Source organism: Melospiza melodia, chromosome 5 (assembly GCF_035770615.1).
Source record: "Melospiza melodia melodia isolate bMelMel2 chromosome 5, bMelMel2.pri, whole genome shotgun sequence".
In the NCBI taxonomy this organism is placed as follows: Eukaryota; Metazoa; Chordata; class Aves; order Passeriformes; family Passerellidae; genus Melospiza; species Melospiza melodia.
The window spans coordinates 79,441,516-79,465,658 of NC_086198.1; the positions used below are offsets into that span (position 1 = coordinate 79,441,516).

General features: G+C 39.7%; 1 protein-coding gene across 7 annotated transcripts in view; it reads left to right on the top strand.

Annotated features, from left to right (window-relative positions):
- Positions 1 to 8,103: 8,103 nt before the first annotated feature.
- Positions 8,104 to 24,143, top strand: part of JAKMIP1 (janus kinase and microtubule interacting protein 1) — a 230,248-nt gene continuing 214,208 nt past the window's right edge. For 2 of the 7 annotated variants that reach the window (XM_063157614.1, XM_063157612.1), the window contains exons 1-2: positions 8,130 to 8,191; positions 8,864 to 9,007. The gene's annotated coding sequence lies outside the window, so the exon portion shown is untranslated. Of the gene's footprint in view, positions 8,192 to 8,863; positions 9,008 to 24,143 lie in introns of all 7 variants that reach the window. The other 5 variants (XM_063157610.1, XM_063157606.1, XM_063157609.1 and 2 more) reach the window with 5 other exon arrangements.

Sequence of the window (24,143 nt, forward strand, 5' to 3'; positions counted from 1 at the left end):
TCACTGCTTCCCATGGGCAGGCAGGTGCTCAGCCATCTCCAGTACAGCAGGACCCATCATGCGTACTGGTGATTTGGAAAGAGAAACAAAGGCAAACACCATCACCCCAATTATTCCTCCTTACCTACTTCTCCCTCACCCCACTTCATACACTGAGCATGATGTCACGTGGTCTGCATTATCCCATTTTGTCATTTTGGGTCACCTGTCCTGGCTGTGTCTCCTCCCAGCCCCCCATTCACCTCCAACTTTCCTGCCAGAGTGGAGGGTGAAAAGCAGAAAAGACCTTGGCTCTGTGTAAGCTCAGCTCAGCAATAACAAAAACATCTCTGTGTTATCAACCTTGTGTTCAGCACAAATCCACAACATAGCCCCACACCTGCCACTGTGAAGAAAGTTATCTCTACCCCAGCCAAAACCAGCACATCCTTAAGATTAAAAAGATTATTTCATAAAAATGCAATTTGAGGTTCGTAAGTTTTTTTTGGCTATAAATTTTTAACTCTCCTAAAATCCTTCCTTTGGGTAATTCTCAAAGTCTTTAGAATTTGCAAAGACTTTTTCTGGTTAGGGCCCAAGCCACTTGAAATGATTCATAAAAGAACACAGTCTAATAGGGAAAGTTACCTAAATAATTCAATACTGTTATGCCCTTTGATAGGTACATGAGGAACAGAGAATGCCTTTGGAGGTTCCGTTTCATTTTCACTTTAGGCAAGAGAACATTCCTTTTTTGAAGCAGAGAAATACTTTGCCTTACACTGCCTCATGTCTGGCACCACAAAGTGTTTGATACACACTGTGCTTGACTCATTCCATGTGAGCAAGAAAGGCTTCTGTAGGAGATAAGCAGGCTATATTCCAAATGCAGTTGCATTGACATCTTAAATAAATAAAAATAATAGGCTAGGGAAATAATGCAGAAATTCCAAGCACATCCGGTTGCTTTATGAGCTTTACCTTTTTTAGCAGATTAAACACATTTCATACACTGAGCTCTGGGGTATGAATTGTGTTCTCTTTGCTTCTTTTTGCCCTGCAGCCTCCTTAGATGAGCTTTGGGAAATTGGAAAGACTGCACAGAGAGAGAATTAATTTGCACACAGGATCTGCAGCCTAAATTTGTCATCCTGGCAGCCTTCTCTTTTTGAAGTAAATCATGAATCATCATGGGAAGAGGCACAGAGGATGAAGTCCATGTTACAAAGTACTGTGGCTGGAGCCAGCCTTTGAGAGCCCCCATGGAGACTGGCCATGGTGCCTCTGGAGGCAGCACAGCCACGAGCCCCTGGGCTGTGAACAACCAGAGCTCGTGCACAGTGTGAGCTGTGGCTCCTCAGCAGTTTGGTCACCTCTACTGCTGACTGCCCTTTCCTCCATTGTACATCCCTTGTATCTTCTCACAGCCTAACTCACTGATACCTTCTGCTATCAGCTTCCCCCTTGATCTGTTTGAACCCACTATGACATTACTGTGGCTAGACAGCAACTGAGAGCCTTTTCCAAGCTGGTGTATGTATAATACCATCTTATGGCAGTACTCACAACACTTTCATAGTGTTACTGTTTATCTGAGCCTGCAATTACACAGTTTAATTAAATTTTGTTTGACATGCATCCCCATTTTTTCTTAGTCTTTATTTGCCATGGGACTCCACCCTCCATCACAAAATGGTACTGGCAATCTCCATCAGCATACATTGCTGTTGGCCTAGAGGGCTGGTGTAGGTCCCTTCCAACTGAACTGCTCTATTCTAGTCCCAATTATTTTTTTAAAGAAAAAAGGGGGCCACAAGAAAATGTAAGTGCACTCCATGTTATTTGGATAGAAGTCTATGTTTATACACTCTTAATTACTCAAGTTGTCACTGAACTCTGAGCAGCGTACTCTAAGGCAATAATCAATTTGGTACCTTTCCTAAAGATAAACATTGTAAAGACAGAACTAATGTCATTAATCCTGTCTAAACTTTCTGCTTATTGCAGCCTGTTTTATTGAATTTAGTAACATTGCCTTTAAAGTGGTAAAAGGAGACCAAAACTATATGGGCAATTGATACAATTTTTTTTTCTTAATATTAATTATACCCAAGGCAACTGATTTTTAAACTTGAGAAATATTTTCTTTCTTCTCTGTTGCATATTAAGCTGTCATTTAACAGAAATTAAATACACTTAAGAGAGATTAAATATACTTTTATTACACACAAAAGCATCCAAGTTCTGCGCCACCAGAAACCAGACAGCAAGGAATAATTTAAGTTATTTTGCTTCTGAGCATTTACAAGAATATGATAGTACAGAAGGAGTTTTGGTATCTTCACTGAGTATGGTAATGCATCTCTAGGATGAGTAATGAAAGGGCTCATTTCATCTTCCACAAGGTAAACTCCGTGATTCCAGTACCTTTGGTTAGTAACTGGTCTTACACAGTTTCTACCTCTAAAGAAAAGACCACATTCAGCATTCAAAGTCCTGCTCTGTCTTTGAAGAGACCTGCTTCCAAGTGAGAAACAGCAGATGTTACACACCTGTGCTCAGTTACATACTGCTTTCCAAAGATAAACAAATCTTCCGCTCATTTTCTCTTTTAATATGGAAAAGGGAAGGAATTTATCGGACTATCTGTTCACTTCCTACTATCAACCTTTATTTGTTCTCAAAGGTCAACTTTATGAGAGCAACCTTTTTTCATTCTCTAAGAAAGCTACTTCCAGGGGAATTCCTCAATATTCCCCTCAAACAAAGACCTTGCATGACAGCAGTAGAGCATTTATTGATTTTAAATACTGATTGAAGATTTACATCAGTGTGCATAACAGAAACTGTGGTAGATCTTAAAGGGCATTTCCAGCTAGCTACTATCCTTTTAAATGATGCATAACCTTGTATCATGTCCTGAAACAGCAGTTTTGAGTCCATAGGTGCAAGAAAAGTTCACCTATGCTCTAAACATATAAACTGCTGTAGCAATACTTAAATATTCTGTCTGATAAAATTCTGATATTAATTAGAAGATCAGTAAAGGGTATTTTCATTTATTTTTCCCATTGCACGTTAAGTTTCAATAAGAGCGATGCTACATCCCGAGAGTTGATGAACTTACGTAATATTATCAATATATACTATATTAGAAGACTTGTCTTCAGAAAGTCAAGGTGGTCATTAGCAACTCATTCTTAAAAAGAAAGAAAAAATAATCCTGAAGAGAAAAACTGGTCCACCAAAATGTCATGATTTTAAAGCCATGTTTAGAAGCCTTTTTCCATCAAAGCTCTGACTAGCTCAGTACATCACGTAGTAAAGCAAGCGTGAGTGAGCCACGGGCACACATCCTCAGAGAATTCCTTCTAAGAAGTATAATGGCTGTTATTTTTACAGTTTTAATCCCTAGCCTCTCCTTATTACAGCTAATCATCTCAGCAACGCATTAAAGAGGGCTCTGCAGGTAGTGCAGCATGAGAAATCAATTGCCATCCAAAGCACTAGTGCTTCCTTCTATAGCAGCATCTTTGACCACAAATGGATTAATATATTGTGAATCTTCCATTTTCCCTTTTGTTTTAACGAGTCAAATGTTTATTCCCATATTCCACAGCATAGTCATTAACTTCATCTATTTATATTGTCATTTTTAATTTGATAGGTGACTGCACAGCAAGGCAGCTTTTAACCAAGTCAGCTGTACATAAAGCCTACAATAAATCCTAATTTCAGGATGTATATCCCCAGAAGACTCTTCCCCCTCTATTAAGGAATAAGTGACTTCTCTAAAACAGGTGCAAGGAAACATTAAAAGTGCATACATATCTGCTCAGACACGTGCTGACACACAAAAGAATGTGGTACAATCTATCTAGTACAATACAGAAACACAAGTTATGATTGTTAAACTACATATTTCAACTCTTAATTGCAGTCTACTTCCTTAGGCCACTATTTTTACCTGTGCATGTTAATTATTCCCTATTAAAAGCAGGATTTTGTGGCACATGCTATTTCTGGGTATTATACCTTCACCCACCTAAGGCAGAACCCATCACTAGGGTGAGAATGGGAGATGGGAGAACGCCTCCAAGAACATACACTGCAACTTGTCATATCAGTGTTTTGACCATTTGTAAAAGAAAATTAGATTCTGACTATGTGTTGTTGAAAGAATTGATACAATGCACACACAACTCTTGGCAGGTGTGGGCAGGTTCTGACCTTGGCCAAACCTTTATTGGTCCCACCTTGTGAGCTGTGGGACACTCCAGCACCACTTCCCCTTTGGAACAGCAGACACGCATCCTGTGTTTTGAAATTCAGCAGCATGGCAGGTGATTTTTTTTATTTTTTTTGGCATGTGTTGGTGCCACTGTGGATTTTGTAACAACTGCACAGCAAGACAGATTCTCTTGGGGTGTATAAAAGGCACCTCTGCTCCAGGGCCAGGGCAGCCTTGCCAGAGATTCACCCACAATGCAGAGAGCCCAGGCACCCCATACACAGACACTCAGCAGCCAGCTCTCTGAGCAAAGCACATCTCAAGTACAGAAAATCAGGCCAGCTCTTTCCAGAAAGCTTGAATCTGGAAATAGTGTTTCTTAAAAAAACTTGAATGAATGCTAAAACATGACTGTTTTAAATGCAAATCCACTGCAAGTTTCACAATGCCACAATAACTTAGAAGAATAAACCTCATTCCATTTCAATGACTCTGAATCTCCCGGGCTTTCTGAAGGAGATGTTCTTGAATCCAACTTTTCTAGAAAAATAATTTCCATAAAAGATCACACCCAAATCCTTGAAAGTGCATAATTATAGTCAGTAAAATCAAGGTTCCCCATAAAAGAAATTTTCTCTTTCTTGTCCTGAGCAGTATTAACATTCAATGCTGTAAGAAGTTTTAAATATAGCCATATATTGCACATAATTGTTGTACTGTTGCTATGCACTATTATATAACTGCCTGCAGATGGCTGCATTTCAATGGGAAAAAACACACTGTTTAAAAAAACCTGTTCTTTGAGTGTGTATTTCTGATTTCTAAATAATAGAATTGATAATATTAACAATAACAACAACAACAATAATTAAAAAAAAATCAAGGCACCACTTTTACATTTACAGCAGCAAATAAGCTGGTCCCCTCTGTGTAAATCAGTTTCAAATGTGCTCTAGGATTTTTTTAAAATAAAAGAATGTAAAAGCTTAAGGCATTACAAAAAGAACTGAAGTTTTAAAAACTTCTCATGCTTTGAGCTTTAACTGAACAGGAGCACCACCTCTGTTTATAAGAGATTTTTATTAGGATTAAAAGGCAAATTTAGAGCAAGGAGTCTGATATTCTTCTGCTAGTCTGCAGGATTAAAGCTCTTAAAATGAGAATATCAATATTAAAAATGAATTAACTTTTCAATTATGGCCTGTCCTTGAAATTTTATTTTGCTTTCTACTTAATATAGTTACTGCATTATGAGTGCAATAAAATCAAAGTGCTTCTAATTCTAAATTGCATAGTTGTAAAGTTACCAAGAGGTTTTTAGGGCATTTTTAAGTGTAGTTTTGAAGAGTCAGTTTTATTCCTCCTGAAATAAATGAAGAATTTGCATTGATTTTTAAGGAATTCAGAACAGAGGCAAGTATTTTCTTGCTGATGTCTCACACACCACTTTTCAGATCCAATACTTCAGTCTGCTTTAGTAGTCACTAATAGCAGAGGTAGGAAGCTGGTAACACACTGGCCAGTAATAAATCAGTGGATAGCTGGGCAAAATACTTCTCTTCCTTTGCAGACATCTTCTGGATTTCACAGCTCCACACTCTTTGTGTTGTTCAGAACCTTCCCACATCAGCAGGGACACCACAGTCACCAGGATATATCAGGATTAATTTTTGGCCAACCCTCTGAATTCCAGTGTGAACTTGGGCTTGACCCAGTAGTTTTCTTCCAGTAAGATACAACACTGCTGTAAATAAGCAGGCAAACCAAAACCAGGCCAGGTAAATCTTCACTTTCTCCTAATACGCCAGTCTGTTGGCTATTCCATGACCACTAACAGCACTTGTTCCTTGGGGATGGGACCATCTTTACAATAAATCTGTGCAGCACAGACAGTGCAGTGTGTCCCTCAGCTTCTAGATATTAGTGGATATCAAAGTCCAAGCTCTCAAAAGAATGCTTTAGGGTTCATGGAGTGATTGTTGCTCTCCAAATGAATGGAACAGCAGGTATTAGAGCCATGTCTGACAGGTGGGTAATAGTTTTGACTCTGTGCAACCAAGATAATCACCTCACTTTTAAATTAAATCAAATTCATATTAATTAAAAAAAAAAGCTGAAACATTTCTATTAATGAAAAATACTGAGAAACAAAGTGCTAACTAAGATATAAACTATACTTTCTTCTTTATTTTCAAGTAAGTTCAAGTGGAAATTATTTATTAAGAAAATATTTTGCCTGTAACAACCCTATGCACCAACCCATTCCAAGCAAATCCTATACAGAGCATCCTGCTTTTTTTCAGAACACAACACTGCATCCTTGCACAAGACATAACACTAATATGAACCCTTGCATATATTATTTATGAGCTCAAATTCCCTCTCTCCCTGACCAGAGCCAGAACTCAGGCCCCAGATTCCTACTCTTATGAAGAACACTTAGATAGCAGCTAAAGCATAACAAGCTGCTTATTCTGCTTTCATTAATCCAGACTTGGAACACAACCACTAATGTTGTGTTCCACTAATGTGTTGGCATTTTTTAAAAGCCTCAGTATCAAACATTTCTACCTGAAATTTTCTGAGAAAATGGTAAAAATTAACTATATGAAATAATTAACAACAACTGGGACATTCAATTTGTATTGCTTTTAAAATCAAAAGCTGCATTTTCTCTTACAGAGAAGGAACTTTTGGGGTTATTCTGGCTACAAGAATTCCTTTAGGTCTTGTTTGAAATGCCTCCCTTTGGAAAGAGATTTAAGTGATGCTTCACATCAACCAGCAATGCATATTCCCTTTTAGTCTCATAAGGTGTTTCTGTTTAATTGACTTGACTGTTAAAATGTGCATTCCAATTTGGATTTCAGTCATTCAGTGTGGCCTAACTAACTCAACAGAGTTAGTTTTATCTGCAATACTGAAGCTCTGTGCTGAACTCCACCAACATACTTCTTTGAGCATGTTCTGAGGCTGATACACGTTTCTTGTATATTGTGTTTCCTGTTCAAATCTCTTTTCCCATTGCCATCTTGTCTTTTTAAAATAAGTCCAAACCTAGCACTACAGCAGCAGCTGCAACAACAGCAGAACAAATGGAGTGGTAAACTGGTTTATTTTCTCCTTGATTTGAGGCCAGTTTACACCAATTCTGTATGAAACATCAATATAATACTGAGCCAGTTATCATGACCATTCCCAATCTCTGAGGTCTTGGTGCTTGGCTCACAAAACCACATTTCTGCTGATCAGTGGATCATCACTGAACCTGGATCAACAGAAACATAACCACGAGGAGCATTTTAGTAAAGGTGCATTTACAGCCGATGCATGGAGGAGTCAGTTTGGATTGAAACCCCCAGCAAAGCCCGGGCCCGGGAGCTTCGAGCTGATATTCTCTTCCATTCTGACAAAAGAACGAGGTTTTAAATGGCATCAGGATTTACAGGCGTCCGGCAGCTGAGCTGATCGGACAACTCCGTGTCTAATTCTTGCGTGACATAAAATATTAAATGGGTCCCTCCCCTGGGCACTCCGTGCCGGACGTGCCCGCACCTGCTGAAGCGGGGACCGAGCGAGGGGACGCGGTGCCCATGGCGTGCGGGGCGGCTCTCCCGGCGCCGCAGCCCCGCGGATCCATCGCGGATCCACCGCGGCTCCATCGCGGCTCCACCACCGCGGATCCATCGCGGCTCCACCGCGGCTCCACCGCGGCTCCATCGCGGCTCCATCGTGGATCCATCGCGGCTCCATCGCGGATCCATCGCGCCCCGAGCGGCGGCGGGCGCGGGGCGGGGCCGCGGGAGGGCCCGGCCGCCGCCGCCCCCGAGGGCGGGCCGCCGGTGACAGCTGGGGAGGGACCCGGCAGCAGCGAGGTGCGGCTGCTGCGCCGCTGCTGCTCCGCATCGCGCCCGCGGAGCGCTGGGGAAGGAGCGGGCAGGGATCGGCCGGGCCCTGCCGCCGTCGCCGGCCGCGCAGTGGGTGAGTGGCGGCGGGCACGAGTGGGCGATGCGGGGGCGGCGCGGGCACGGCGTGGCAGGGGAGGGAGGACGGAGGGATGCAAGGATGGATGGAGGGATGGAGGGAGGGAGGATGCTGCCGCGCTCGGAGACTTTGGTCGTGCGAGATGCCTAAGGGAAAAAAAGTGCATCCCGGGGCGGGGCGAGGCTGTGCGCCTCTCTGCTCGCCCGTCCGTGCCGGTGACCCGACGGGCGAGGAAGCCCCGGGAAGGGGGGCCGGTCCTGGCGGGGCAGGGGCTGCGCGTCCCCAGGCGGGGCGAGACGGCTCCGACCCTCCGGTCCCTGCCGGTCCCCGCCCTCCCGCAACTCCCCCGCAGCCATCAGCGGGCCGGGGCGCGGCCGCGGAGGGGCCGGGACAGCTCCCGGCTCCCCGTGCTCCCCCAGCCCCGCCGGTAGCCGCGGCACGGCGGCAGGACGGCCCGGAGCATCCCGACTGACGGCCCGGAGCATCCCGGACTGACCGCCCCCGGCCGGGCCGTACCTGCGGTGCCGGGGGTCCCCGGGCAGCCTCCGGCGCTGGCACCTGCTCCTGCAAGCCGGGTCCTGCCGGCAGCGATGCTCGAGGAGAGAACCCGAGGCCTGCCCTTGGAGGGCTGGCAGGATGAGGCCTTTTTTATTTTTTTTTTTTTCGCAGGGTGCTGGCTGGCTGATATTTACATAATATCTCTGCTTAAGTGTGACCTCGTCCTTAATTGCAGGCTTCCTTTGCATTTTCTATGGCAACACTACAGAACAGATCACTCCACTGGGCTGGATCGCAGGAGTACCTGCACACACTGTAATTTTTCTCTCTTGGTTCCCCATAAAGATTGATTTGTTCTAGTGGATGGGTGAGATTTTAAAAAAAAGTTCTTTCCATCAGCCCTTAAAGCAGTGTCTAGGCCTGCAAGTCACTGCAGGTTTGCGGGATCTCTAAATTAGAGGACGATGAACACAGGCTTAACTAACTAGCAATAATTATTTTTGTTAGGTATTTATAAATTTACTAGCCTTACAAATTATTTCCATGCACCACACTGCTTAATCAAAACAATCATAAGAAAATATATGAATGATAACTGACTGTATTTATTTATTTTAAAATTAATAGATTTATTAGAAGAAGAAAGAAAATAAATCCTGGCAAATTTTGTAAGGGGGAAGGAATTGAGACCCACTTCATTCAGAGATTCCTTTTGCTCAATGAGATCCCTACCCTGTGCTTAGAACCCATCATGTAAGCAGTATTGTCTCTTCTTACACTGTTGGCCTCACTGACAGCAAGCTTGATGTGCCTGTATATTTAACCAGGAGTTGGATTCTGTAATGCTTGTTAGGGTCTGCTGTCTTTCATCTCTGTGAGATGCCAGCTTCAGTTTCAGGTTTTATATGGCAAAGGGTGAATATCTTTGTGTTGGTTTTCCAAAACTTGCTGAAAATAAGTGTTTTGTGATTGTAAGACGCACTAATTCATGGTGCATTTAGGCAAGAAGGTTTTTCTAAAGACCTTTAAATTCTGCCTTAATTATCTTTTGACACAGTGTTTTTGTTCTTCATTGAAAAAAAACCCATGCCTTTTCGTTAATAATGCTAAAATTAGTTACTGTGATACAAAAGCTGGGATACTGTGTATGGCTTAGAACATTTGTTTTCTGTCTCTGCTTTGTTTGTACTTCTCGATTTACTGGGATGACTTTGTTTCTTGCACCTGAGGTAGTGTGGGGTCTTTTGAGGTTTGAGCTTTTTGTTTCTGGATGGGTGCACATAGTTAGGTTGTTAATGCTAATCTAATGCTAATCTTTGAATAGATATATTGGAGATTCAAACAGAAGGGCCCAGAATCTTGGATCTCATGGAAAAGGTGATTCTTCTCAGGGGTGGGGAGACCCATGAGTTGGGAGAGGAGCTCTACAAGTTCAAGGAGGTCACTCCTGGGACTCCTTCACTGAGCCACTGGGGCTTGTCTGCTGCAGGCTGACACAAGTACTTTAAGAGGCCATTGGTGTAGAGATTGGCCTAACAGGTTTAAGTTCTCCTGCATGTAGATGAAGCTTTTTATTTCCATTTGCTTTTTGGAAGTGCTCTGCTCTGAGCTATGCTCACTCTCCACTTAAATGAATGCTCCTTTAGTGCCTTAGATTGTTGTTACAGGAATGCAGGACATGGAAATATCCCCAAAAGAGGCCATGTGTTGTACCTGAGCTATAAATGAGGCTTGAACTGAAAGAGATGTGCTCTGTTAAAATGTTAATTCCAGGACACAGTGATGGAGCAGAGGTTTCTTAAGATTCTTCTCTTAGAGGTCCATCTCATTCAAGCTCACATTTTGTTTTCCATAATTAGTACCTTTATGTCCACAGCCCCATCTTCATTGCAGCTCACCACAGCTCTGCTGTCAGTTTCTGCCTTTAAGTAAAATTTGTCCGTATGCAAATGTTTATAGTTAATTCCATGTATAGATTTTTTCTTGTAGAACATTTTGGTTGGATTATGATAGAAGATGGGAGATGTAGGAGTAGCAAGTATATGAAGAAGAAAATGGGCCTGGGCTGTATTTCTGCTTTGTGCAAGGCCAGATGGAGCTGGCACAAATACGTGTCAGGGAGCAGAAAATACTGAAGAATGTGAAATTGGATTGCCCCTTTGTATAAAAGCAAAGTTGCTTGCATGCTACCTCTGTGTAAGAGGATATTTGGTCAGGTACAACTGATTATTGCGTCTCCATTTATTAATGTTGAACCAAAGTTGGTCTGCCATCAAAGGAACCATCAAACCCTTCCTCATGTCCTTGTCTGTAGTCCTGATTTTTTTTTCTCTCAACTTTCATTAAGTCTGTTCTGCTTCATTTTGAAGGCACAATATTCAGAACAGACACAAAGCCTTAATTGCAGCTTTGTGTACTGATATGCACAAACACATTCCATCTCTTGTTTCTCATTAAAAAATATTCCGTATTTAGAACAATTGTTAATTTAGGGTACTTATTGCAATGTTACTCAGCATTAGCAAGGAAAATCCATTTCATGGTCATTGTTTTCTCCACATATTACAATAAAATATCTTGAGTTAATGATCTAAAAATGTGGGGTTTTTTCCATCTTGGGAAGTTTTACTCCTGTATGCAAATTTTGTTTCTTCCGTTTAGTTTTTGCTCAGGTCTTTTAAAATAGCAAACTTTATCAGCCCTAACTTCAGTAATAGGGAAAAATCTATAGTACTTCAACCAAAGTGATGCAGATTCATTGTCAGTGGGGCAAAATAGAACCACAGTAGTAGTTTAAACTAATTTTTCATTCATTCTTTTTTCATGATACTTCCATCCTTTGCACATTATTGTAAATGATAGAACTTTGTCTTTGGCAGATGGAATGCTTTTGTAGGCCTTTCTTAGAAATCACTAAAACTTGGTTGGTAACTTTCTTACTTGCAATATTTCATCACTTTGTCTGTCTGATTAGAATGGCAGCTGAAGAGAAGCTTCTGCCATGTGCTGGGGTGGGTGAGGTCTTCCCCTTTTCCTCCCAACACAATCCAGGCTCATAGATCTGGAATTTAATTCCACAGCTGCCTTTGGATTTGATGCATTCTTTCTTTACCATACAGGCTCTCAAACACATGCATAAATGCACATGAAGAGCCAGATGTATTTGGGAAGCTGCCACCTTGGGCTTTTAAGTTGGACAGGAATGGATAATGCTTGATGTAGTGAGGAATACAGTGGGAATTTCATTACTTTATTTTTGTTCTGTTAGTTCACAGAAACTTGTACTCAGTCTGTGTCTTGTTCACAATGGGAAATTACATGTTGATAAAGACAAAGGTATAGAGTGGTAATTTCTAATTTATCTTCAAATCCTTGGTTTTAAGAGAGGGTTACCTAATGCACATTTTATAAAAACATAAACATGCATACACATGAAGTTATTCTGGTGCTTTCCTGTTAACATGCTGAATAATCCAATAAACTGAAACCAGCTTCTGGAGGTAAAAGTGAAATTGAAGTAAAAATCACTTAAATTGTGTAATGTTTAGAAGTAATGAATAGACTTATAAAATATTTTTTATGTCATCCTCAAAAAGCACATACAACATTGGTTTGCTTTGCTTTGACTTTACTTTGTTTTTAGTGGAAGATGGCTGAAGGACATCTTTGCTTTGTTCTGATAATAAGAGAACTTTGATGTAAATATTAGTTAATTTGTTTGTTGCAGATGTTTTAAAAAACCTATATATTTAATCTGCAATCTGGCATTCTGTAATCAGTGTAAAATTAAGAGAGGAACTATTTATATTAAATGTTTTTGTTCATGTGTTGCTTATTTGTTCCTTACTGGCTGCTGAATGTAGCCACAACTATAGGAGACTCAAGATGTCTCTCCCAACTCTTTGAAGTTTCTGTTCAGTTTTTCTTCTCACTTTTAGCCCATCCTAACCCCATTATCTAGCACCCTCCCTTGACATTAAGGGAAATGAAAGCTGTTTCAGAAAGTATGTTTTTTCATATTTCCTAGTCCATTTAAATTTGACTTGCATTTGACAAGGCATTATGACTGAAAGCTTTGAGTTGCCCTTGTGACAGCTGTTACCTTTCCACCCCGGAAGGAAGCACCAGTAGAGTCACACAGCTGCATTCTGCAGTTTCACTTTTGATTCAGCACTGATGCTCAGCATGTGCTGCAGATGAAATGTTTGGCTTCCTGGGTGTAACCTCAATCAATGGTGTCCCTTTGGCCATGGTCAGCACCATTTTCAGCCTTCATTGTGGGCACTGTCTGCAGATCTGATTGCTTTGACTTTGCTGTGCAGGTGAGGAGGTGTTTTTTTTTGTTTTCCCTTGTGAGTATAACTAAAATTTAACCCTAACATTATCTATTTATTTTAAAATGAGGTGAGCCAAGTGGTATGTTGGTGCAGTTGAAACTGAGGTGCTACCATTGTTGTTATTATTGTTTGTATGATGAGAGTAAGAGTGAGCCATTGCAAAACAATACTCTGTGGATTCTTCCAAAATGATCTTATTCCTCTTCTTCAACAGAACAAGGAACATCTTATCTAATTAAAGTAAACTATTTTACTTAGACTTTCCAAAATGTCAGTGATTATGAGGCTGAGATTTTATTTTCTTTTCCTGTTTTCTATCCAGAGCAGTATGCAGCATCTGGTAGCTTTTTATTTACTGCTTGTGCAAAAAGTGTCCAATATTTTACATTTCTTCTCACTAGCTTGCATTTGAACTACCACCCAAAGATACAAGACTTGTTTTCTTGTGAACTGCTAATTCTCTGAACAAGCTTATTATCCATGTTTATAAATACTCGTGGTGATGTGATGCATGTCTGCCCTGAGTCTAATCAGGACATGTTTCCAGGGTGAAGGTTTTACTTTGTGAGACAGTGATTCTCATTCTGTTTGAGTCCCTAAGATGCAAGTACTTCTCTGATTTTGGAGTAACTGCTTCCTGTAGTAATTTCTGCATTATCTGCATCCTGTCAGAATGGAGAGAATGTGTTGGGGGGTGCTCCTTCTCTATATTGCTTAGAAATGAGAAATTAAACCCCAAGAACGGACTTTTATTTCCATATCAAGGTGTAAAGCAGTACTTTCACAATGTTTTTACCTTGTGTTGAGCTTCTTGAGTCACATCTTGGCATTTCCTGTAGAACAGATCATGGCTCAATCATTTATTGCTAAGATTGTCAGATATAGACTATATTATAATCATACTCTGCTAATTTAGTGTGGCAGACTTTTATTTCTTATAAGAGAATTAATTACTTTTTCCTCTTGATTCCTTTTCTTGACTCCCTAGTTCTTAAAAAAAAATAAATCTTCAAATACATTTAATGCCATCTTCTTATATCAATGTTCTTTGAGATGCACTCATTTTAAAGAAGACCAATTGATAATTTATCTGAAGTATGGCAGAAGAAAACAGTTCAGCTGACCAGTAAGGATGATGGACTTAATTCTCACCAAGGCAGACTTCAGCTACTCTGTGCAGCATAATCCTCCTCAAGATAATCATCCTGTTAGCTTCTGCATGAGGCTTTGGCCTCCACCACATAGGATGGGAGGGAGGATGGGATGCTGTGCCCCAGCACTTACTGTCTGTTCTGGTAATTCTGTGTTTTTTTAGTAAAATGCCAAACTCTTACTAAAAACTTTAATTAAATTTGCTGCAGCCTGGCTTCCTACGGAAATGAGCCTTAAATGCTTCTGCTGCCTCTGAGTCCCCTATGAGTAATTTTTGCATTTGTTGGACAATTTCAAAATACATGTGTGAAATGGTTGAAGTCTTGAAGATAAATCACCTGCTCCAGAACTTAAGACATAAGTGCTTGATTGCAGAGATTAGATGAACCTTTTTCTTTGTATTTTTGGTCAAGTTTCACTGATGAATGGCATGAACTTGCATTCTTTGCAATGAGTCACCTTGAAAAATGAATCTTTTGGACGACTGTGTTCCTGACAACTCATTATATCCCTCTAAGCTCATTATATCCCTTTATTAATGTTTTCTACTTTGGTTTGGTGGTGGGGTTTTTGTTTGTTTGTTTGTTTTGAGTTTTGTCTGGCTTTGTTTGGATTTTTTTGGTAGATTGCCATCATATGCTGAAATTTCTCAGAATTTTTTAGATTCTATATTTGACCAGCTGGGAGGCTGGAGCTGTTACTGTCTCTTGCAGCAAAAATGCAAAGCTTTTCTGCATTCAGCTAACTACCAACCCTGCCTTTATGTCAATAACAAATATTTTGTGTAGATATTATTGCTTGCAGATTTTTTTCCTACTGTCCACTGTGTAAGAAAGCCTGAAATATTTATAGGATTTTTTGTCATTTTTACCCCATCTTTTCACCTTAGCCTTTCCTAGATTATGTATAGTCTAAAAAGTAGATACCTATTTCTCCATCAAAAAGGGAACTGTGACCATAGCCATGGTTAGGTATATCTGAGCTAGATTTAGTCTGTCTATTTAGTGAGCTATTAGGAATGTAGGTATTGGGTAAAAAAGCAGTGCTTTTCAGGAGTATAATTTTAAATGCTGAGAATTTTGTGTGTACTCAGAAAACACTCCAAGAATGAATATAGAGACAAATCTCTTTCATCAGCCTATCTGATGAACTGGGTGAAATAGAAGATTCCTGTACACTAGCACTTTAACATAATTGCAGAATAATGATAAATTATGCTTTACAAGGGGATGCGTTGGAGATGTGTCTTATTTAAACAGTGTTTAAGCTCTAATCACAGCACTTAGTGTACTTAATATATGTATTGTCCAGGAACTGAGGAGAGGTTAATCCTTCAAATAGCACAAAAGCAACACAGGATTCCAATTATTTGCTGTTTCTTCACAAAAAGTACAGAAAAATCTAAAACCTTTAGGATTCCAATTATTTGCTGTTTCTTCACAAAAAGTACGGAAAAATCTAAAACCTTTAGAGGGATGCTTTCCCTTATCACTTGAGGTAATAAATAGAGTGCATTTTTTGAGATTTAGATGTAAGTATAAAATCAGTAAAGCAGAGCTGTGAATGTCATGATTGTCAAGAACAATAATTCTAATCTGCAGAAAACCTCCCCAATACATACTGCAGGTTTGCTCTTTCATACCCAGTCCAGTTTGTCTAGCCTTTGCACATCTGATGCAAAAATGCATTGCTGCTTCAGCTGCCATAATCAGCTGTAAATAGCGTGTGGGCTATGGGAGCTGGAAAAAATCCATGGTCCTGAACTGGAATGCAGTAATTGCCAGCTCCTTACTGGGAAGTGGGACCAAATGTGTGAATCTATCACAGCATGAAGCTTAGCTCTGTGGAATAACTCTCCTGCTCTAGTTATTTCAGATACTCTGGAATAACATCTCTGTTTCTCAAGGAAATTATTTTTATTGGTGTATAAATAAAGAGGGAGAAGGAAGAATTAAAATGGATGCTATATTTTGAACTGTCTGTAAGGGAGTGACTATTTCCATGGTCAGTCTTCATGTGAAAACAAGTCTGAAGAAGCTGTATGGGGAATAGACAAGTCAAGAATGGTGAGAAAGATGCAGGAGGAAATGAGTGAGTTAAAAAAAATATGCTGCAGAGAAAATAAGAAAGAGTGGGCGTCTATGTAGGCAGCTTTGTTGATGTCAAAATGCTGCATGTTCTTATTTTGTTGTGCTTTGTCGTGATGGAGGAGTACATGTTCTGCACAGATTAAGCCATGTCATTCTGTTTTCTGAAATATTTTTTTTTACAGTGGAAGGAGCCATTAAGTCTGAGATACATTCTTTAACAATGAAGCTGTGCAATATGAAACTCTTATTTTGGGGGGGTTTGAATTACACAAAGCATTTTTTCTTTTTCCTGTTTCATATTGCCTGAGATGCACCCCACCCTGTGGGTGATAGAAATGTTGTCATGGCTTCTTCTTTGCAAAGGCTGTAGATTTTAAAGTAGAAAAATAAGAACCCTCTTGACACTGACTCATTTGATTCTGATCTCAGCTGCAGTTTCTATAACATGGATCCATCATCCATACATTCATCACCTTTATTGCATGAGTTCTGAACTTGCACTGGATGTAAATAACACCCAGTCTAGGCAGTGAGATTGACAGTAGGAGTTACACTCATTGTGGCCCTGACCTCTGTGCATGGGAAGAGCTGCTAGAGTTTTGGGGCTTTGATTACAAATATATCATTCTTCAATCAGCAGTAAATAATCTGAAGTAAAGTCTAAAGTTTGGATTTTTTCCCCAGCTTTTAGCATGGCCCATGCTGCAGGTGTTTCTGACTGATGAAACCTGCCCTGAAAAGTAGGACTGTAAATTGCTTGTATGTATTCCAAGGATTTTAGTAGACAAATGTGCATTTGGAGCCACAGAAGAAAACTTAAATGATTGAAAAAGTACACAGACCTTCTTCTGTGATGCTAACTCTCTATATTAGTATAAAACTAACACAGTACACTTACTAATTACAATGTCAATAAATATAATCAGGTTGTATTGTAGTTCTGAGACTCATTAAACCTACCTGTGAAAATCCATGTAACAAAGCTTTGTATCATCCATACCTGCGTTTTAGGACTTCATTGGTTGTCCTTAGTTTTGTTTTTAGTTCATGTGCCAAGCCCTTTCATTTGAACTTCCCAAAACCCATTTCTTAGAATTTTTCCATAGGTTTCATGTTCAGGAGCTGTATTCTTCATCCACTGATGCATTTGACCTCCAACAGCATGAGCTCTCTGAGTCTGTTCTATTTGGTGGCAGTCCTTAGACCTGGATGAAGTTTCCCAGTAGGTGGAGATAACATGTAGAAGCCACTGGAGATGCACCAGCAATAATTCTGTGTTTGTTTCTGAACTTAGAGTTGTTGACTGGTCATGAAGGAGATCTCCTGTGTGCTAACCTGGCAGACCACAGTTCCTGGCTATGTGGTTTTGCCTGTGTTGATAATTGCTGTAGGCTCTTGATAGACTGACACTTTGGGTGCAGGACAGGGGGTATATTCTTACAGCCTCCCAATCCCTCCCAGTAGGTTTTGGATGACAATAAATGGCTGTGCCTTTGAAGCAGGGGAGTTCTTGCAGTGTGTACATGCAGTATTTCCCTCACTGTAGCCAGTGAGAAGGATAAAACAATAAAGAAGGAAGTCACTATTGCCCTGAGAGTGCTGGTTTATCAGCTCACTACAGGTCTGAGAGCCTCTAGTTGGATATTTGAAAGTGAGTGTTTGGTTGCAGTGAGTTGTGCAGGTGGTGGGTGCTCCTGCCTACTGAAAAAATGAAGAGATCAGTTTTGAGACTGATTCTGTCAGTAATGTGTATCCCTGCAGCTTCCATGTTGCATGGAGCACATAAGCAGGGTAAATAATCCTTGTGCTTTGGTAGCTCTCAGCATACCAACATCAGTGTGGAAATCCTCAGATGTTGTGCATTGGGTGCAAAGGTCTTACCTGTTTTTGCCAGATAGGATTTAACTTTCTCTAAGTACATATTAGATAGTCTTTCTTAATGTTTTGAGAACTTTGTTAATTTTTGCTGTGGCTTTTAAAACTGGGCTTGGCTCCAAGGTGTTTGGCTTTTAAAACTGGGCTTGGCTCCAAGGTGTTTGGTGCATGTCCCATTAATTTAGGTCCAAACACCATTGGTATGGGATCATGGCCATTGCTGTTCTCATTGTAACTTGCTGTGAAAAGAGCACATATGCAACTCCAGAGGAAAAAAGAGCTCACTCTATGTCTTTATAAAGGCCACTGTTACAGAGATGAGAAACATTTAATTTTAACATAAATTTGGGAGAGGTCAGAGTGAACCTGATTGTGTTCTTAATCTGTTGTAGTAAACGGCAGGCCTGTCCTCTACATCTGCTTTAGCTGGATATCAGCATAGAGAACTGTGGTACACAGGAACTCTGTCTTGTGACTCTTCTGGGGTAACACAGAAAATTGTACTAGACTTGTCAAACAAAACATCAAGAGCTGAGAGATGGCTTGAAGCACATGTGTTAAAGTTCCTGAGCAAGGCTTCTGTGACTATTAATAATTTCTCCTCTATGGAAAACTGTCAAGTAGTTCTGGATTTTTTTGTTTTTGTTTTGGTTTTTTTTTTTTTTTTTTTTCAGGTAAATATTTTCAGTGTGCTCCACTGAGATGTTATGACTCACTGACAGCAAAAATCATTCCCTTTGGAACCTGGTTGTAGGGGAATAGAATATAGGTAAATAAAGGTAGTATAGCAAGTAATCTTACCCCCTAAAGAGTTGCAGCTGGGTTACTTATTAAGGATTAGGTGCAGGCCAGACTTTAACAGGCCACAGCTGTAGCCAATAAGGAGAGTGTTATAAAAGAGTGGGTTGGTTGGCTGAGGGGAACTGGAGTCAGTTGGGTCCTGTGAGGACAAGGAAGAGTCAGTGCTTAGAAGAGCTGCCTACAAGGAACATCAAGGAAGGGAGGTATGAAACTCCAGCAATATGGAACCCTTGCAATGTAATGACAACACCTGGTCCTGCACATTCTGGCTGCGCATCCCCTGATTTGTTCCTGGACTTCTTTCCTTGGCTGCTTCTATCCTTTTGACTTACAGCTGGTTAAATGAGACCACGTGCACTCTAGCTTGACACCCCTTTACGGACACTTCATCCCATTGATTAAGGAGTACTTATTTTTTCAGCTATTTTAAAGTATGTCCCAGCACCATCTTCTGTGCTGTAGAGAGGTTATAGTTCCCATTGGAGCAGTATGTTCTGTGACTCTTGTTAACTGATATTCTGCATTGTGGTATTTAGGGTTGCTTGACTTAGGTGAGCAAGATGGTGGAGAAATGGTGGCTGAAGACTTAAGTGCTGTTTAAATAAATATAAACTAATAAACACCTGAGTCCAAGGGGAATGTTGGAAATGAGTTGCAGGAAATCCTGATTTGTAGATCTGTAGAATGCCACTGAAGACTGTGAACACCTTGGTTCTGTCACCTGGGCTTCAAACTAGACTGGGTAGTACCTATACAGATGTGAAAAGGAAGCTTTATTCTACAACCATGGTAAGCAGAGGTTCAAAGGTAGCTCTGTGTTGGCAATATCTTTTCTGCATGCTGTCAGTAGTGTTTTTGCTAATAAACAGCTTAGAATAAAGCTGCAGTGAAGTATGCAATATTGCTGTTAATGGGACTGTCAGATTAAAACAGTGTTTTGATTTTGGAAATTCATAGTTTCAAGCAAATCAATTACATATCAAAGCTTCATTAGTTAAGAAGTTCCATTAAATTTTGTGTTTCTTTCTCTGGTTTTGTAATGTTGGAGTAGATTGATGTGATGTTTGTGTTGAAAATCAGGTAAACAATCACGTTTTTTTACCACAAGAAAAAAAAAACACAACAGGAAAGCATTTCTAAGAACATTGGGTTTCACAGGGGCCTTAACTTGCAGTATGTGGTTACACTTGTATATTTGAATGCTTTTTGCCTTGGATATTCCTGTAGTGAGCAATACAATTCAGAATTGATGTCTACATCTCTGTGCTAGCAGAGAGACAATCTGGCAGTTGGATTAGAATTTGACTCTGCTTCTGTTCCTGAGTAGATGTGTGGGGAATAATAGTCTCTGTGCGGAGATTTATTTCATCTTTTAATGCCAAGGGAATTTCATTTCCTGCGTCTGTGTTTGGAGTGCTGGCTATGGAAGTATGTCAAGGAGACAAAACTATCATCCTGTTCCTGATAAGGCAGAAAGCAGTGTACTCAAAGCTGGTGGTTTTTTAGTTATTGTTCTGCCTATCCACATGGCAGGAAAGCAGTAAATTCCTTGGTCATCCTTCTGGACAAGATACTGAGCCAGTAGGAAGATGCCTCATTCATAGTGTTGATCTGGAAGCTGGAGCCCAGCTTTGCATTTTCTAAGCTGGCTAAGAGTCATTCTATTTCTGATAAGTAGAATTTATATGCTGGTGTTTCATATGGCTGTACCATAATCTGCATATTATTGTATAGCTAGTTGATAAACTCCCTCTTTTTTCTTCATAGCATGATTTCTCACTTATAGAGGTTTTCTTCCTTCTTTATTCATGAAGCTCCTAAGCCTCCTGTGTAACTTGAATTTCAGCTCCTTCTGGTATGTTTCATTCTGCATTTCCTTTTTACATAATTGCTTCTTTTCTTCCATTGAGATTTTCTTTCTTTGTAGGATAGAATATATATATTTCAGTCTGCACTGATCATCTCGCATTTGTGTACGACATTTTAATGAATATTCATAATATGTCTTTATCTTGTGCATTTGTAATAATAAATGTTAGTAATCAGATTCAAATTTGCCTTTGTAATGTCAAAGAAATATATTTTATAATAAATTTTACTGGTGCTAAGCGCGGAGTTTATATTTCTGAATTCAACATCAATTTTTACTTCAAGAGCATGTCATGTTGGATGACTTTAAATTTCTAGAGTATTTAGTGTTTTTGTTAAATGATTTTTTTCTGAATTGCCCTTACATTAAGAAAAGTGACCTTTTTGTTTTTTTTAAATAGCAAGCTACTTATTTTCTAATTTCTGATTTTTGCTTTTTGTTAGCTTACTACTTGGCTCACCAATACTTTTTCTTTTTCTCTTTGAGTGAGTGCAACCACCCTTCTAAATTTTGAATATGTTATAAACACCTTATTCAGAGCTTGAGGCTCAGTCAGCATGCTGAGTCATTGTTTAATGCCAGGTTTTCTACTGATTGTATTGTTTTCTTCTTGGACATACAGATTAACTTTCTTGAGCTTGAGAAGAATGCTAAAAATCAATCTTTCAGTTTACTGAAGCCACATTCACAGAAAATTACCTTTTGGACTTTCCCTTCCCTTCCCTTTCACTTCATTGTTGGAATATGATGCACATAAAGATGTAGCTGTGAGATGGTTCAGTGCCTTCCCCTTTTCTGCACTTCATCTGAATGACCGGGTTGCTGCAGGAGGGTTCGCATCTCCCTCTCTCCCAGAGAGAGCCGCGTTAGGATTAATGATTTCATGTGAACAGCCAAGCCAATGACAAAATTTCTGCTAGAGATTGGCGGCCGTTATTTGTTGTTTTCCTGTCATCAAGTTTTTTTAATAAAATATTTAGGTAAAATAAATGTAAACTGTTTATCTTTGAGGCACCTCCACTGTTTCCTTTGTGAAGAGCTAAATTGGTAAAAGCACTTCCCACTGGACTTCAGCTTTAGCTTTGCAGTGAATAATTAGCATTTGAAGCCAAGATACCATGTTTATGGTCTATTGGTCTTGTTTGGTTTTGGGAATGCCGAGTTTCCATGCCTAGTATAGTTGCTCTGCTCTGAATATTGAAATCTGTGGACCTGATACAGTAATAGATAAAGACCTCTGAGTGTCCCAGAGAAAATGTGATGTTCAGAAATTACATGTCTTTGAGCTGTGTTTTTAGTGCTTTTCCTGTATATGCAGTATCAGCAGACACAGTGTACAGAAAGCAACTAGTGACACTGAAACTCAAACTCTTTTCATACGTATACATTTTTTGTGTAGGGATCATTTGTTGAGATGAACTTCAAGTGAAGAACCCTTTAAACACAGCCAATTTTGTAAACGACAGGAACTGAAGTTGTGTGACGCAATGACAAATTGTAATGATGAATTCTTAACTATTTCTTCTGTTTTTAGTAATTTTTTTCCTGTCATTGTTTCTTACATCACAGCTTTGCATTTCATGCTGTGCTTGATTTCAAGCAGCAGTGTGATTGTATTTGGCAGGGCGTTTACAGTAGATGACTTGGGTCAGAGGGCATGTTTTGAACAGCTTCATCCTTTTCCCTGCTCCTTTTCCCATCTGTAATCTTAATGTGGTGCTCTTCCCATACACCTTTTGTCACTACAGCTGTCTTTCAGCATGCAGGGGTGATCTAAACTGCTTTTAGCATTTCATTAATGCCACTCTTGATCAGCTGGCAGATGTTGCCACGCACCCCAGCCCCGGTGATCCCCATGTGCCATATGTGCCTGCTGGGCAGCTGGTGGGATGCAGGACCCTCAGCTGGGGAAGCACGACTCTCAGAGGATGCTCTCTGAAAGATGAAGACCTCTCTGAGATGGATGAGCATCCTTGGCAGTAGATTTTCAAGGGAAAAAGAGGCCACTGTGATAATAACTCGCCTAATGTATAATTTGCGTGCTAAAGCATCTTTCAGTAATTTCTTTGTGTGTTCATTGACTTGTAAATGCAGGCATCTGCTCTCTCTAGTGAATGCTCTAGTGTCAAAGAACTCACCAAGCTTTGACTTACCTAATTCCATTGACTGCATATTCCCCTGCCTTAGGAATCTCTTCTTTAATAACACTGACTATAGTTATATAGCAAATATAATACAAATAAAGAGTCTGTGTTATAAATATGGGATAAATTAGGCAGAAGTTTATTTTAGGTTACTGGTTACATTGATGATTGCCATATTTAACAGGAGTACTCTTTGTGCCATGCAGCAATTTTTACAATGAAATTGTACTCTCATCATTGAGTTGACATGAAAGAGCAGGGAACTTGCTGGCAGGCATATCTGGGTTAGGCTGCACTAACTCATTAGAAGCTCCTGAAGTAGGATTACATAAATGGGACCCTATCTTCTCAGGTTAAATATAGTTCTGTAGTTTAATCTAATATGTGGCTGCAGTAAAATCTGTGTTGACTGGCAGCAGCAGTCTCATCTGTCCACCTTTTCAGTGATATACTTTAAACAAGACACCCAAAACATAAGATTCCATCTTTAATGGAATTCAGTGTGAATTTATTGCTGTTATATGGGGTGGGTTTTATAAAAATGAAAATATTAATTAACAAGTCAGACTGGAATAAACTTGAAATATCTACATCACAATTTTCACTAATTGATTGTATCTTAAGTTATAAAAAAATTACTTTTCTTGATTTAGGATATAATCTTGAATCTTATTTCAGCAAAAGTAGAGCTGATGTTAGTTATAAAAATCTATAAAATACATAGTTTTGCATTATATCACAGTCACAAATAGAGCAAAGTAAATGTATTCATTCTATAGGAATAGATAGATTCCTTTGGCATCTTTTTTTGAACTGCTAGATTTACATTAAAATTAGAAGTTGATGACATAGTTTATAGAAGCAGTGTTCCTTAGTGAGATTTGGAATATTATTTTTATTTTATATTGCTGCTCTGTACTTCTATAATTATTTTAAAACACAATTTTCTAGGGACATTATTCTCATTTTTGGTTTCCATTCAAAAGGTTGAAAACCTCCCCCCTTAAAAACCCCACAAATGCCCTTTTTCTAACATTAGAGTTCAGGTAGGTTTTAAGCATCTTTATCAATTTCTTTGTAGGGGCTTACCTTGACCTGCAGTCAAAAATGACATTTTTTTTCATGTAGTTGTCAGGATGCATATTTGTGTGTGTTCATTTAGCTGGGCCTGTATGTGTTAGT